The 18226-nt window shown below is 35.9% G+C and overlaps 1 long non-coding RNA gene across 1 annotated transcript; it reads left to right on the forward strand.

Moving 5' to 3' along the window:
• The first annotated feature begins 227 nt into the window (after positions 1 to 227).
• LOC307169410 lies at positions 228 to 16480 on the forward strand. Its single transcript, XR_013823121.1, has 4 exons — positions 228 to 294; positions 3146 to 3248; positions 3656 to 3744; positions 16349 to 16480. It is a non-coding gene; the product is annotated as an uncharacterized lncRNA (long non-coding RNA).
• Positions 16481 to 18226: the final 1746 nt, after the last annotated feature.

Here is an 18226-nt window from a genome sequence, read left to right on the forward strand (position 1 = left end):
ATTCCCAAGAATGATCTTTCTATGCTGTTTTCAGTTGATGAATAAACAGAACATACGCGCCTCCAAATAAATCCCAGTATGCTTATGCTTCCTTACATTTGATATGAAAGGTCACAGAGTTCAAATTCGTTCAGTTTTATTACGAAATTCAAACAATAAATAGCCTACCGTTTTGGCGCTCTTTAATGTGTCTTGACAGATCTGTTCCCGCCTCAGTTCAAGCAGCGGCTCGTGATCTGATCATATCTTCCTCTTTCCTTACAGCACGAAATAAAAATGAATGGATATCAGAAGGTATGTACAAATATGCAGTACAACTTACCAAAATTGGTATCATGTCTGATGTAATCGATCAATTTGTGTTTCATCTGTGGAACAGCTTGTAAACTTGTAAGCTTTGTCGTCACGTCGCCTTTACCTCAGGAAAGCCATTCAATGACTTGTTGTTGTTAGTCAGGTAAAACATTGACTCAAGAGGAGCATTTTGCTAAATATATGATCCATATTACATATTCAATATATAGCCTATATATTTTTACAGTTCTTCAGTATTTAATGTATGTTTGAATAAATCCGTCACGTTTTTATGACACCATTTGAATGTTTGCCATTTTAGTATGAAACATAATTATGTAATTATAAAGTTAGTATTATAACTTATATTACTATAAAAATATTCTTTGTGTGTAATTTAAGTGTTTGTAGACAAACCAGTTCATATTAATATTATAGTAATTTAACTGACTCCCTGTAGCCTATAACTTAGTTTAAAGCTTTAGTTGTTTTTTCCTTAAGAAAATTTGCCACACACTGTACCTGATATAGCCAAGATAATCGAATCAAAATCAAATCGAATCATGAAATTTGTGTCAATATCCAGTCCTAGTAAATACAGCCTAGTTTAAAAATAATTGTTCAGAGCAATCATTATGTAATTGCATCAGCTGCATGAATTCCCCTCAGTTGATATGTTTACGTGTTAGCAAGAGCGTTAACAGTCAGCAGAGCAATGCCTTCAGAGATGTACAGATGTGGCGGACAGAAGCCGTATTGTGTGTGCTGCGTATGCAGTTGTGTAAAACAGATTGTTGCCTGCTCACCCTCTTCTCATACCACCCGGATCACTGCATACGAACACGCCTGAGTGACCGCCAGCACTCCCATAATCCTCTATGTTCCTTGATACTGAACAGAGAACAAGAAAGCACATTACCTCAAATTTACCATGGTAACAGTTACACTTCAAAGGTCCTCCTGCAGTTTTCCTCCAGCTAGGTTTGCCAGAGCTACTGTAGAGTTCGCACACAGAATTTCCACCATCTCTTTCTCAGTGCTAAGAGGCTAGCCAACATCAACAAACCTTTATCCCATAATTAAACATAAGAGTAAGTTGGAAACATCAATTCCTTTGTTTCAGCTGCTTATACACCCACAATTCCATTGGGTTCACCCCACCCTGAAAAAAAGAAAGGTTAGCAAGATTTTAAAAACACAATTAGACATCTGCCTTGACGCTAATTGCTAGCAAAGCTGGAACATGTCGACATGCTAGTGCACTACATGACGTACTGGGAGATATCTGCTCTATGAGAGCTAACTGGAGGCCAAAATCACACCAGAGTTGATTTGCAAATCCCAAATAAACTGAATCATCAAGGCCTGAGTGGGCGGCATTGACAACTATTTCACTAAGATATATAGCTTTGTTGAGAATAGGAAACGAATGGGGCCATAAAGCAGCTCCTAATGCAGTCTGGGAGTATTAGCTTTAAACATCGGTTCTATTTTCCTCATTAAACGCCATGATGTGATGTCAGAGTAATCGAAAGCATCTGAACTCTCTGCTGCGTTCACACTTAGGAAACCTACTTGAACTTACGACCCTCAAAGCCAAAAGGAGACACTCGACCGAAAGGGTTTAACGTCAATATCAGGTGTAGATCTTCAGCAGCCATTATAATCAGAGACTGATCGATCGTAATTGTGTAAAGCGATTTGAGAAATCAGACAAACAGTGAATGCTTGAAGGCCAAGAAATCACAATTCTGAATCCAGGTCGTATGATTTGAAAGTACTTTAAAAGATGAATCAACGCCAAAGATTAATTACATGATAAATACGGATCCAAGCTAAATCAACGCAATCAATCTTTTGAAGGTTAGACGCTTAGGTTAGACGTTTGAAGTTTATTAATTTAAGTATACTTTCATTTAAATAAAATAAAAAGTACATTAAATATATGCAATAACAATGGAAGGTGCACCTAATTAACTCACAATGCTCAGACATAAAATTGCAAAACAAAACAAAATAAAACAACTAAATATTTATTTAATTATCTGTATGCATGTGCAACAATAAATAAAATAAAGCTACACTTAACTCAAATATGATCCAATATAAAATGAACATGCATAAAAAAATACTATTTAAAACTATTTAACTCAAATACATAAAATGTATGCATTGAAATAAAATAAAATAAAATATATTTGGATAAAAGCACCAACTAAATGCATTAATGTCAATATAAAAAAAAATATATATATTTTTGGCTTTTTGACAAATTGCTTTTGTTCCTCTTTTGTAAGTCGCTTTGAATCAAAGCATCTGCTGAATGCATAAATATACAAATAAACAAATAAATGTAAATTTACAGAAATTAAATAAACTAAAATAAATTAAAATATAGTTGGCTAATTGACAAATTGCTTTTGTAAGTCACTTTGGATCAAAGCATCAGCTGAATGCATAAATTAACAAATTAATTAATTAATTTAAAAAATAAAATATATTTAATAAATAAAATAAAATAGTTTAATTAAATAAATAGATGTACAAATGAATAAATAAAAAAATAAAGCTACACCTAACTTAAATGCTTAGATATAAAAAGAACATTAATAATAAATAAAAATATAGCCTAACATGAACAAGCTACAACTAATTAACTCAAATACATTCAAAATGAAGTAAAAAGGAATGGATGCCACACCTAATTCACACATAATGCACACACCTGCACACAAAAAGAAAAAAGGTCACAGCAGTGTGTCAGAGATGAGAGGACGCGCATGTGTGTGTGTGTCTGAAAACATAAAATATGAGGGTCAGAAATGTAATGAGCGGTCATTAATTTTTATAGTCCGAGATCATGCGGCAGGTCCTGGAGGCAGACAAAGATCAGGAGTGGTGACTTCTCGAGTTGAATCTGCAGGGGTGACCTTCAGACTGTCTGGACATAAGAGGTCAGAGACATACCATAAAAAAACATTAGCTGTCAATACTGCTTTCTCCAGTAATTCAATACACTTGGGTGGATAAATTGTGTAACCTGAATTTCAACACCTTTTAAAAGAATCTGGGAGTAAAGTCACATGCAGTTTTGGGACGAATGGAGCGTGAAATTAAATTTCTCCTCTTGCATATAAAAATGTTATGCATCTATCCTCTTGATAAAACTTGTAACAAACCAGGAATTCAGAACCTTGTTTTCTTTCATAACTCACCAACTGCGACTTTAATTTCACGGTTTATTGTTTCTAAAGTGCTCGAAAAAAGTGCTTTAGTTATAATTTAAGAGGGAAATTACATTATTTTCAACTAACTGCCAACTAAAACTTTAAGCTAATTAATTTTCCCCTTTTTATGACAGATCTCGAGCCGGAGCTGGACACGAAACACATTTTCTGCTTGCTTAAAGGTGCTAATGAGAGGGAAATGACTGCGGGCCATGAGATTCAGGTCAGTTCAGTGAAAGACTCTTTTCAAATAAACCACTTCCCTCTTATCGTACCATCTAACAAACCACTTCCCAGTGAGTGAGGGGATAAAACGTGTAATTTTAAACAGTGTACGACCTGACTCTCAGTTAACAGCTGAAAGTGCACGGCTATCAGTAAACCTGCCTTCCGTACAGTCGTGGTCTCTCACTGTATGTCGACGGCCAAAAGAAATAAACAAAGCAGAGGCGGCAGATTGTGTGAAAGCCACTCACCACCAGTCAGAGAAAACACACATCACTCAGTCAGCTCACAAAACCACAACACAATCTCAGCCACATGAATGAGTGACGAGGAGACAAGCGTCAAACTCTCACCCACACTGATCAAATAGAGGCGCTTGCTATAAATAGATGCGAGAAAGAGATATGAGGTTCAAATAAAATATGCTGTGAATGCACAACGTGTGAGATTTTTTCCATTGGCTGTTTTTTTTTTTTTTCTCTGTACTTGTAAAGATTTGGATTTTTGCTTTGTTAAAATAACTGTCAAAACGATATTATGGCTTAAATAATATTTTCAAAAATATTAGGGTTGTCAAAAGATTAAAATAATTTAAAAACAACCATGTTGTTTTTAAATTATTTTAAATGTTTATTATAATAACAGATTGACACTCCGTTAGTTTTTAAGAAAAGAAAACTTAAAAGTGAATATTTTGTAAACATGTTTGACTGATCAGCTGGTGGGTCTCATTTTTCATCCACAAAATTGTTGGTAAATTAAAATTAGACAAATTAAATTCATTAAGATACTAATTTTATTCAACCCGATAAGAACAGAAGATGCATCTACAGGTGCTGGTCATAAAATTAGAATATCATCAAAAAGTTGATTTATTTCAGTAATTCCGTTAAAAAAGTGAAACTTGTATATTATATAGACTCATTACATGCAAAGTGAGATATCTCAAGTCTTTATTTGTTATAATTTTGATGATTATGGCTTACAGCTTATGAAAACCACAAAATCAAAATCTCACACAGTAATTACACAGTGATACCATGGTCATTGAACCAGGTCTTGGTTCTTTTGGCAGTGTGGGCAGGTGCAAATCCTGCTGGAAAATGAAGGAAGCATGAAGTGCACTGAAAATGTCCTGGTAGACGGCTGCGTTGACTCTGGATTTAATAAAGCACAGTGGACCAAAGTCCTCTTTTCTGATGAGAGCGAATGTTGCATCTCATTTATAAACCAAGGTCCCAGAGTCTGGAGGAAGAATGGAGAGGCACTCAATCCAAGATGCTTGAAGTCCAGTGTGAAGTTTCCACAGTCTGTGTTGGTTTGGGGAGCCATGTCATCGGCTGGTGTTGGTCCACTGTGCTGTCCACTCAACGCAGCCGTCTACCAGGACATGTCCAGAGCACTTCATGCTTCCTTCAGCAGACAAGCTTTATGGAGATGCTGACTTCATTTTCCAGCAGGATTTGCACCTGCCCACACTGCCAAAATAACCAAAACCTGGTTCAATGACCATGGCATTACTGTGTAATTACTGTGTGATTTCATGTAATATTCTAATTTTCTGAGATTTTGATTTTGTGGTTTTCATAAGCTGTAAGCCATAATCATCAAAATTATAACAAATAAAGGCTTGAGATATCTCACTTTGCATGTAATGAGTCTATAAAATATACAAGTTTCACTTTTTTAACGTAATTACTGAAATAAATAAACTTTTTGATGATATTCTAATTTTATGACCAGCACCTGTAGTTAACTCACAATGCCAAACCAAAAATGCATACACATGCATAAAAACAAAAAGCAAAGCAAAAAAATAAAGCAAAACACAAATGAAAACAGAAGCTACACAACTTAAAATCATCAGACATAAACAATTGCATTAAATAGACACCTAATTAACTCAAATATTTGGACATAAAAACGCCAAAACAAAAACCCTGAAAAGAGAAGCTACAACTAACTCATTCTCAAACATAAAAACGCCAAACACAACTGCAAACAAAAGCTACACCTAATTAACTCAGATCTTCAGACATAAAAACGCCAAACAAAACATACAAAAAACAAAACCTGAAAAGAGAAGCTACAACCAACTAAAATTCTCAAACATTAAAATGCCAAACAAAACAAAACTAAAAACAAAAGCTACACCTGTCACGGTCACTGGTTGTAGCACAAAGGAAAGTTGGCAGGACAAAAACAAACTCAAATCTTGACAAAACATTGAAAAGACTCTGAAACAAAACAACCAACATGGCACGGACGAGGACAGACCAAGAATTGAAGAAAACGCAGTCCTAAATACACTGGGCAAACAAATTATCTAATGAGATAATTGACAAGACACCTGGGCTGCGTTCTCCGATAACGTTGTCTCTTAGCGCGCTACGAAGACTCAAAAGGTACACCTTAACTACAGGTATACCTTTCCTACGTGTGTTCTCCGAACTATACCTTAGGATGTTGCTTAAGGTAAACCTTCTTAAGTTCGACCTTAGCAGGTGCTGTCCATGGTGGAGGCGCTGAATAGGTTGATATCGATGCCTCGATGATCGATTGTGCGCTCTTTCCTTCACAGCGGTATAGGTAAAGTATTGAGAAAACAATGTTCTTTATAAAGAAGCGTTTTAGAAATAGTACAAACTGCATTTATCGGGGCTCATTGAAATATGTACATGCAGAAATAAATATGAGTATGTGTTTATAATTTAGCAAGTGTGCAATCCCAAACCCTTACGGCCATAAGTGTGTTAATGTTCTCCACAACGTATGCTGATTATCCACCAGCCATGTAGTTGACATACACTAACTGGCTCCGCGGACGGCGCCGTCTTTGATTTAAAACTATAAAGTTTGTGTAAACTCATCTTTCTTTATATAGACTCCTAAGCCTTTTCTGTCAAATGGTTCGCCAGCTGATGTGCCTTAGGATAGTAATTAAAAAAGCTAACAACCATTAGTGTATGGAAACTTTATTAATGAAAACACTTCCATACACTGGGTGTAGGCTATAACAACTTAAGTATTTTATGTGTAAAATTGTAAAGTAAAGTAAAAATGTAATTTTAATACTAAATCAGATTTTATATTAAATGTTCATATAAAATTGTCTATGTGTAATTAAACTGCGATGTAAAAAAGCTTTTTGCGTAGTGGTGGCCACTAGCGGTATGAACCGTCAGCAGCGATAAGGTATAGCTAAGAGCGCTCCAGACCAACCTTACGAACGTATGACTTACAGAAGGTATACTTAACTAAGAAGGTTTCGGAAACCACGTATTAACGATAAGGTACTTCTTAAGGTACAACTTAAGAACGACGTAGCGTTAAGGTAGTTTCGGAGAACGCAGCCCTGAACAGAAACTCAAAGCAACTATAGTAACAAACAGGTATGGGATGGAAGATAACTGAACAAACTGTACATACAAACTGACAGCAAAAAACTAGAACTGAAATACAAACATGAATCAAAACACACTAAACAAGTGACAACACCTAATTAACTCAAATTCTCAGACATAAAAATGCCAAACAAAACATCAAATTGAAAACAAAAGCTATACCTAATTAACTTATATTAAAACCATACAAAAGCCAACAAAAAACTGAAAACAGAAGCTACACCTATTAATTCAAATCCTTTTAAAAAATGCCAAACAAAATAAAACAAAGCAAAACAAAAACATTTCAATTAAATTGAATTTGAATTTAAAAACGGCCATTTTGACAGCATTAAGGACAGTGCTAATTGATATCATCCAGTAGCACATCTGATGTTGATGAAGTACTTGAATCTTACTGATGGACCTGTTGTGGTACATATGACAAAACCAGTTGGAAATGCTGCTGTAGAGCGTGTGATGAAGTCCTGACGCGCGAGTGGACTCTGTCAGGTCAAGGACTGTGGCTCTAGACACTGGACAGCGTTTCTGTCTGCAACAGTAAACACAGAGCGAGAACTAATTGCCTGTTTTGGCAGTTTTTCCAATGAAATTGTTAACAGGTTTGTCATAAAATAACATTTAGTAATTTATCATTTTTGTTATTGTGACTATAAATACTGCAACATATATACATTGACTTGTAAGAAAAAAAAACTTGTAAGAGAGCATGTTAAAACTATAATATTCACCAATACTTACAATATTTCAGGAATTACTTAATGTATTAATGTATTGAAGAAGAGAAACACCACAAATAAATGTGCAATATGTTTTTAGAATCCCAAAGGGTAAAAAAAAAAAAAAGTTTTCAAAGTTCACATGACTTACCGGAGATCTAAGATTTAATTTAAGGTTTTATTTTATTCAAGAAACAACTGAAATAGTAAATAAATAATTTGTGATTTTAATAAACAACAGCATTTAAAAATGTTTCAAACAGTTCAAAAGTTATTTCTGATAATTAAAGAACCTTTAAAATATATATATAAAAATGTAAGGATTTATAAATTAAATAACTAAACAGTAATTAAATAATATGTTTTGGGGGGTCTTTTGGCCAAGTTATGAATACATATATTTTTAAATTGATATTAATATCAGATTATAAAAGATTTTTACATTTTTTGTAATTTTTTTGTTGTATCAACACATCTTCATTAATATTTTAAGAGGAGTACAGAAAATACATAAGTTCTACTCAAATTGTTAAATAACGACAACACAATATGATTTACTTCACGTTTCTTATCCTAGACGTGCTATAGATCTCTTGTGAAAACTTTTGAATTTTTCCCAGACCAAACCTTTACACCCATCAGAGTATCAGTCATAATTAACAGAAATGCATCCCTATAAAGGAGGACAGTTTCTCTCTACAGCCCGATGATCACACACAGGTTTTGAAGGTCCGTCTTGATGTTTCTGGCTGAACTCCAAACCTGCAGCTTTTCATCCTGAGCTGAAAGTGCTTGTTTGTGACGCATGGCACTTACTTGAAGATAAACACCTTTAACTAATGGCTATCAGGATTTTCTCTTTAACCACAAGACAAATACTTCCTTCCCACACAGAGGAGGACTCATCAGCTTCATTAGTCATTTGAAGTAAGTGTATATTAACAGATGTGTGAAGTTTGCCCGCCTGTAAATCACACAAGCGAACGCCTCCGAGCTCTAAATCTTGAAGCGGGTGACAGAAATTCAGGAACAAACTCGCTCAGTATCACATAAGCAAGATGTCAGACACTGAGAGCCTCCGTACAGGAATTATTATGTGAGCTGAAGAAATGAGCAGAGGAGGGCAGCGTGTGTGAGCGTTTGAAGCTGGCGGTTTGCAGTTTCATCAAACACCGCCTTTATATTAACATACTAATACCATTGCTGTAGTGTGTAGTATACGTGTTTTTTGCTCACCAGCCACTGTGGCTAGTTACTAGCCACACAGCATTTTCACTGGCCACAATTTTGACATCGATATCATGGAAAAAAATATCTATATAGATATTTTTAATATTATCTCATAATTTGACTGCAGGTATATTTGACTGCTGTCACTTTAAGAAATGACACACAGATCCATTATACTGTTGCACATGCATTTTCTTTCTTAACTGTTTACTTTCACTTAAAACTAGGGCTGTCAAAAGATTAATCGCGATTAATCGCATCCAAAATAAAAGTTTGTGTTTACATAATATATGTGTGTGTGTACTGTGTATAATTATTTTGTATATATAAATACACACACATGCATGTATATATTTAAGAAATATTTGCATACATATACTGTATATATATTTATATAGTTTATATTATATATAAATATAATTCTTTTTATATATAAATAACACATTTTTCTTAAATATATACATGCATGTGTGTGTATTTATATATACAAATTTAATTATACACAGTACACACACATATATTATTAAAAAAAAAACTTTTATTTTGGATGCGATTAATCGCGATTAATCTTTTGACAGCCCTACATAAAACATAACTACTCGCCAAGAATATAACATTATTTTGTGTGTATTTGACTGTTTACAAGCAATAAGCAGCGAAAAAGAACTCAATTTAGTGCTGAAAGGCGGATTTAAGTGCGCGCAGTTTGAGTGTAAGCCGAAAATCTGTGGGAATGAGTAAGAATATGAGCAATACGTGCAATCCAAAAAAAATAATTCAAGCCCTGTAACAGCAACAATATTCATCCGGAGCAAATAAAACGAGTGAGTGAATGGAGGCGGGTTTGCATGTAACTCACTGTCGGAGAGAAAGCGCAGCTGGTATCGTGTATCTGTTCGATATGTATCGAAAAATCGATATTTTTGACAACCCACATTGCGCTTTTGCAGTATACAACAGAGCAAACCATGAGGAAAACTGTCTCCCACAATGCAATGCGCTACAGTAGTAGAGGACACTATTATCATTAGTGGTCGACCGATATGGGATTTTTAATGGCCGATGCCGATGCCGATATTGAGAAAGCAATCTGGCCGATTGGCCGATATGAGGCCGATACAATACATGTGAATACAGTAAATGAGAGACATGAATATTGGTGAAACTAAATGAACATTTATTGTACATACTATTTATGCAAAATTCTTTTTGCAATAAAAAATATTTACTAAGAAATTAAAATGTAAACAAAAAGGTAAGGTAACACTTCAATAAATAAAGTTTTAGTGCAACTAAAACTATTTATTTGTAACCTGCAGTAAGCAGCAGTCATTTTTTCAGTCACATAAATAATTACTGCTGCTTACTGCAGGTTACAACAAATAACATTTATCATTAATGAACCAATCTAAAGAATATTCATAATGACAAAATAGTATGTGAGATTATATACATTTTATGTACAACATAGTTAAATATAAATCTCACATAGTTTATTTACACTATTTACTTTAAAATAGTTTAATAGTTCAACCTTTTTTTAAGGTTGTTTTACTTCAAGTATATTTAAATAATAATGATTTATGTGTTTAGTTTTGCTTGTGTGTTTCTTTAAAAAGTTGCAAGCCGTCACATGTATTTGCATGACATACATGAACATATGAAAATGTATACTACACACGATATTACGCCAATCATGGATAAATAAATACAGTAGATAGTGAATAACATTTTCAAGGATTTATTTTTAAATGTAATATTATTACATCGTGTTCTCTTCTCATCCACCTCACGCGACCAACTGATCTGTAATGCACGCGACCCAGCTTTTCCGTGCACGCGAGTCCGTTGGAAAACAGCGTCTAGTTTAAATGTAACCCGAGAACAACGCGCGTATCTGAGGAACAGCCAGTCACAGGATTTTTGACTGTTTGTGAGGTAAAATGTTTTCAGTTTTGTTTGAATTCGTTTATATCACATCTGTGACCCCCACTGGAGCTACCGCTGGGCTGCGGATCTGACATATCACGGTACTGTTTGAATAGACTCTGCTGCACGCCGGAGTGTTTTTGTGTGTAACACAATGTAGCGTCAGGTTAGAAAGCGAACGCGAATGGTCATTTACTGTGTCTGTCAGATGTCTGCTTCACTTCTGAGTGGCTTGTTTTACGGTGCTGGGCGGAGCAGAGCGAGTGTATTCAGTTCATTCACGCTCGCTCTGTTCGCGTCAGTGGAAAAAAGCGCGAATGCACAGTCACAAACTGTTTTGAAATATATCGGCCAAACGGAAAGATTTATCGGCCGATGCCGATGTCTAAAAAATTCCAAATATCGGCCGATATATCGGCCTCGGCGATATATCGGTCGACCACTAATTATCATGATTATCACTTATTTAATCGCAAAAGTTTTATGCAAATTTATATGAATGCAAAATAACATTTTATTTCCAAATGTAAATGGAACCCAACCTGATCTCATGAGAAAATTGTTCTATTGTTGGCAATTTTCATATGAATTCGTATTAGGGGTGTAACGATTCGTTTTAACAACGATTCGATTCGTATCACGATTCGTGGTTGTCGATATGATTCAAGGACGATATTGGTTCATTTAGAACGATACGATCCGAAACGATTCAGTGACTTGAAATCGATTCAGTGACTTTTTAGCCAAAAATTCTTGTAAGGGAATCAGGTATCAATTAATTATGGATATAAACAAACAAGTAAACAACAATTAATGTCAAATGCATTAACATTTTATTTGAATAAAGTAGGACTGCACGATTATGACAAAAATTATAATTGTTGATTATTCCCTTGAAATTGTAATTGTGATTATTAATTACGATTATCACAACATTGAATGATGTTTTGAATAGCTTGGCCTTGGGACCCACATTTCCCCATGGCCATCAAGCCGCGACCCACCTTTTTAGGCATTATACAGGCCTATTATAATACATTTGTTTACACAAAAATTGTTGACACACAAGTTCTGTCCCCCTTTACTTAACATACAAAAAAAATTGTAAGAATATGTCAAATACTGATAAACAGGCACTGCGAGGTTAAGCTATTAAATAGCAGTCCCAAACTAGTTTTTGTTAATACAGTCTTGGTATGAGCCACCACAGTCATATAAAAATATACAAAATAACCAGTAAGTGGCATTTTGTTATGGAAACAATTAGGCCACCATGGTGATACACAATACTTAGAAGAACTGGCAAAGAAACATGGAAACTGCTCCTGATAAATAGCAACACACATGACGTACCAATAACGTAATTTATTGGTATTTTACTTTTATTTCTTAACTTACTAATTTATGACGTTGCATGCTCGTATTTCTTTTGCGCTTTAGTGAAGTGATACAGCGCGCGCCGGCGCATTTGCGCGTGCAATTGTAGAGTGAGGAAAACGGAAAGTCCGTTTTTCTGAGGTGAGAGACTTTGCGCTGCTTGTTGTCTTCTCGCTGCTGCTGGCGCGTCACGCATGGCGATCACGTCACAGATAGGCAGACTGAATCGAGTAACGTTTAACGCCTTTATCATTAAAAGTGCTAAGAAAAAACATCCATATAAAGTCTGACGTGCTTAAATCCAATGCGTTATTTCCTAGTATCGATACAATCGATTCATTACCTTTTAAAACGATGATCGATATATGTCGTCCGGAAGGCCAACTTGCCGAGCACAGATCGATGTAGTTGGATCATAGGAATATAAATCGATACATCGATGTAGTTGATGAATCGTTACACCCCTAATTCGTAATTTGTACCGAAAATGTCAGATTTTTTTTTAAAAACAAAGCACGAAGGTCCACTCCTAGACCTAACATTCAGCAACGGCGTAAGCAAATCGTAAGAAAACGTACAGTATGAATGAGATTGCACAAAATCAATCGAATTAGCCACAAATGCGCTAAAATAGTTGCAAATTGCCATGAGTGTGTTGAGACCAAACATGCTAAATTAAAGGCAATGGAATAAAGTAATAGAGACCACGATTAGCACTTTTTTCAGTCATTATTTAAGCACAAAAGTTTTACTCAAATATGTATTAAATGCAAAATTACTACATTTAATTTATAGCATGTACAGTAGTATATGGAATCCAACCTAATCTCATGAGAAAACTATTACGAGTTGGCAATTTCATATTAAAAAAAGCATGAAGGTCCAGCCCTAAAAAGAGAATTCAATTAAAATAGTTACGAATTGCCATGAGAGTGTGTTGTAACAAAACATTCTAAATTAAACGCAACGTAATAAAGTGATTTAATACTAGTACATTTCTATGTGAAAAATGTTTCACATTCTGAGTACTTGGCCAACAATGCACTTGGTTGAATGATTCCCTGTGGATCATAAACAACTTCTTACTAGTTTGAAAATGCGTAATATTGTTTTAGATCAAATCAACTATTAAATTAGATTTGGATTTCAATCAATCAATCTGTCTTATTGTTGCAGCTGTCAGCACGTGTGTAAAACCAAATTAAGAATACAAACAATAAAAACCAAAACAGACCCACTAAATTATATATTAATTGAATACATGTTTGTGATGACCTGTACGTTCACTAGAAACCCCTCACCGTCTCTACGGCAAACCTCTTGTGATAAGAGGTGATGACATCAACATGTCTGGAGTATTCCAGAACGCTCTATTTTAAATCGCACTGTGAGTTTTAATGGAGGGGTCATTAGATCTGATTGACGGCCCAAGGGATCTCCCTCCATTAAGTTACAGCAGTAGACTGACCCCTCAAGTAGGAAACATCACGTAAAAAGTCTCCGCTGGGTGGTAGACCAATCAAAAGCCTCAAGCCGGCTCTCCATCCAGCCATAGAAGTGGAAATTAGACGATTAAAAAAAACATTCCCATTTAAACCTAAAATGTTTAATCTGAATGACAGGAAAATGAGGACATCACTAATAAGGATCAAATGTTCAAATTGTTAAAATGTTGCCGTTACACATGAACTGGCCAATAAAGTTCTCATAAGACACCAAAAACTTTAGTTTTCTATTTTAATATAATTTTTAAATGTAATTGATTCCTTTGATTAAAGCTGAATTTTCAGCATCATTACTCCAGTCATCAGTGTCACATGATCCTTCAGAAATCATCCTAATTTGATGATTTATTATCAATGTTGGAAGCAGTTGTGCTACTTTAATATATTTTTTTATAACCTACGATACTTTTTTTTCAGGATTCTTTGATAAATAAAAAGTTAAAAATAGAACAGCATTTATTTTTTAACGATATAAACTACCATTCAAAAGTTTGGGGTCAGTCATTTTTTATTGAGCAAGGATGTGTTAAATTGATTTTTTTTAAAAAGTAAAACATTGGGCAGCGTGCTGACATATGGCGCCGTTGTGCTTCGGGTGACCCGAGTTCGAATCCCGGCTCGTGGACCTTTCCCGATCCCGTCCCCCGTCTCTCTCCCACCTCGCTTCCTGTCCACTCTATACTATCCTATCACAATAAAGGCAAAAATCACCCAAAAAAAATTTTTAAAAAAAATAAAAGATTTCTATTTTGAATAAATATATAGTATACACACACACACTTTATATTTACAAAGTGTTATGTTAGATGAGATTAATCGTGATTAATCGATTTGACAGAACTAGTTCAACACTTTAGTTTCAACTTAAGTAAATCTCTGCAGCTGGATGCAAATCCCTTAAATTAAGAAAACATTCAGTGATAATACCTTTACAATTTCCCCTAAGGGATTTTCTTAACTTTCTTTATGCAAATGGAAACTGAAACTCTAAACCTACAGGATGAGATTTCCAGAACTCTGACTGAGCTCATTATACAATGCCTAATCTACTCTTTGATGCATTAACTGACAGTTGATATCATTGGTGTTACCTACTTTTGTAACATCAGTGAACAGAGATGTATTCAAATGGCAATTTTTAGTAAAATGCAGTCATCGTCTTTCATTTACGCGTGTTAACTCAACAATGCTGTCTAGGTGTGCAGTGGCTGGGTTTCGAGGTTACTGTGTCCCACAGGGAAACCATGGCGTCCCAAACTACATTAAACATAAATTGACAGCAGTGCTTACACATACATACATCATTTACTTAGGCTGAAGAATGTGTATTCTTCTGTGAACCCTCATGTAACAGTCAAACAAAAAGCGAGGGCTCTTCTTACGGTTTCTATTATATCTGATGCATCAACACTGTTTCAATATGACCCTAAAGATTGATGAACGAGGGTAAAAACACACAGACATACTCCCTGCCTGCACAATATCGGACAAATTATCAAGATAAAATCACCATTAAGCTCCTGCTGATGACATACTCCCTGTTTTCCAGTCCTGCAACAAGCAAAATTCCCTCTTGCTATTAGCTTTTAAAATCAAACCTAGTACTGGATGTCTAACTATATAGTATAAACATCTGAAGACATGCATGTTCGATCTGACACTAAAAGCAAAGGGAAGTGAGAAAGTTGGACGGGCTCCATGGCTTCATGCATCCCAATGTTTTTGACGTTCCCGAATTATCTCAAGAATAAGAACACTTTTCAGGAATATTTATGCGTTTACGGTTTGTAGCATATTGTTAAATTTTTCTGGACACAAAATAAGATATTTTTTAAGAATATGGTTAACCAAACAGTTGATGAACCCCATTGACTCCCATAGTATGGAGAGAGAGAAAAAAAATACTATGGAAGTCAATGGGGTCCATAAACTTTTTGGTTTCCGACATTCTTCAAAATATCTTCTTTTGTGTTCATCAAAAGAAAGAATCTCATACAGGTTTGGAACAACTTGAGGGTGAGTAAATGGTGACTGAATTTTCATTTTGGGGTGAACTATCCCTTTAACTTGTCCTAAACCCAGAATATTCCTTTAATCCGTTCACATTCAACGCCAGCCGCATTACAAACATTTATCTGGGAAAGCCAAACTGCATCTAATGGCCTCTGATTCAGCCAAGCAAGACCAGACACTGACAAACACACAAAGTAGACCAACAATGCGTGGAGCTAAACAATCTGAGCCAGTTGACGCTGTCTTCAAGCGCACATGCGGCACAAACTCTCTCTCTCTCTCTCCCGGTTATGGATCAGTGGAGGCTAACATACCGCTAGGATAAACAGGAATGGAATCCATGAGACAGCTTAAAGCCTGGTTTTCAGGAATGAGGGCGGGGGGTTGTAAAGCTGTCTTACTGATAGGTGTCTTCTTACCTTCAGGTCGAGCGGAGAGGAGGGGAAAAAAACACACGCTGACCCACTCATTGCATTCCTAAGGGATCTAAATGACATTTTATGAGGAACGCACAGGCCCAAAGATCATCAAGAGTTTATAGCCAACAATAAACAACAATAAAGCTAAGCGGAGCTACGGAAGCCCGTGACACACGTCCTGTCTCTAAAGATTAGGGTTTTGCCCTTTTAAACTCACTCACTGGCTTTTCCTCTCAACATCCCTCAGTCGCTTTTATGACCGAAGCTCTGGATTAAGGCTGGTTGATGGTGGTCGTTTCACACTCCATTGGTGTTATAAATCAAGTACCTCCAATTCTGACTATAGAAGGCTCGTTAAAAAACAGATTTTTGAGGATTACCTTTATTTGGCATAAATAGTGCTTACCTTAAATCAAATTGCTTGCGAAACAATTGGATTTACGATTAAAAGCTTGTAGACTTACAAAGGACTGGATCTAGAAACCAGGATATCATAGAAACTTGGAGATGAACTCTTTTGACTTCGTTTGAGTGAGTAATAAGTAATTCCCAAGTATATCAACTTACTAACAACCCCTCAGAACACCTACATAACATCTTAAAAACCACTCAGAACACCTTACCAACTACATAGCAACACCCTAACAACCACTGAGAACACCTTAGTTAGCATTGCAACACCCTGGTAAGGAACCACATAACTAACAACTCACCAGCAACAACAGTTCAGAGAATCTTAGTAATAGCATAGCAACACCATAGCAATAACCTAGAACACCATAACACAACAAAGCAAAACACTAATAACTACACAAAAAACAATCAACTGCATAACAACACCCTGACAACATACAGATCACCCTAGCAACACACTACAGTTGCTTCTATGTGGTTGGTTGCCCAGGTGTTGTTAGTTTGTTGCTATGTGGTTGCTAGGGTGTTTCTGGGTGATTGCCAAATTTATTAACAGCATCTAAGACCACATTAGTAACCACATAGGAACACCTTGACAATCACCTAAATACCCTCGCAATCACATATAGTTACATTTTAAAGAACACCTTAATTACCACATGGCAACACCCTAGCAACCACATAACAACACACCAGCAGCAACACTTCAGAAAATCTTAGTAATGGTATAGCAAGAAAACACCTAGAACACCATAGCAACCACATTAGATACATTAAAAAACACTCAGAACACATTAATTACCACATGGCAACACCCTAGCAACCACATAACCACACACCACCAGCAACACTTCAGAAAATCTTAGTAATGGTAGAACAATGCCATAGAAAACACCTAGAACACTGTAGCAACCCCATTGCAAGACACTAATAATGCCTTAAAACACTTCATTAACTGCATAGCAACACTGAGGCAACCATCCAGATCACCCTACCAGCACACTACGGTTGCTTCCAGGTGTTTTGAGGGGTTGTTAGTGTGTTTCTATGTGGTTACTAGGGTGTTCTGGGTGATTGCCAAGCTGATCAACAGCCCCTCAGAGCATCTTAGTAACCACAGAGCAACACCTTGGTAATTACCCAAAACACCCTATAGCAACATAAAAAATTCTCAGATAATATTAGCAACACCCTAGCAACCACTCAGAACATGTCAAATCTAGTAAAAGCTCTTCCATCCAAAGATGTGCTGATTTTGGTCATGAGCATGTGCCTGTCATTTTCGATGGCTCCCATATGCATCCGACATGCGGTTATGTGTTGTACAAGTTAAAGGTTTATGCTCACTGACCTCTGCCTTGGAGCGCACACTCATATTTGGGCGCATAGTACCACCCGGAGAGGAGATGACAGTGTGAGCTCAACGAGCAGAACCATGCCTGCTCTATAAGCCAAAGAACGGGCCAGGAT

This window comes from Squalius cephalus (assembly GCF_949319135.1).
Source record: "Squalius cephalus genome assembly, chromosome: 13".
NCBI classification, from domain to species: Eukaryota; Metazoa; Chordata; class Actinopteri; order Cypriniformes; family Leuciscidae; genus Squalius; species Squalius cephalus.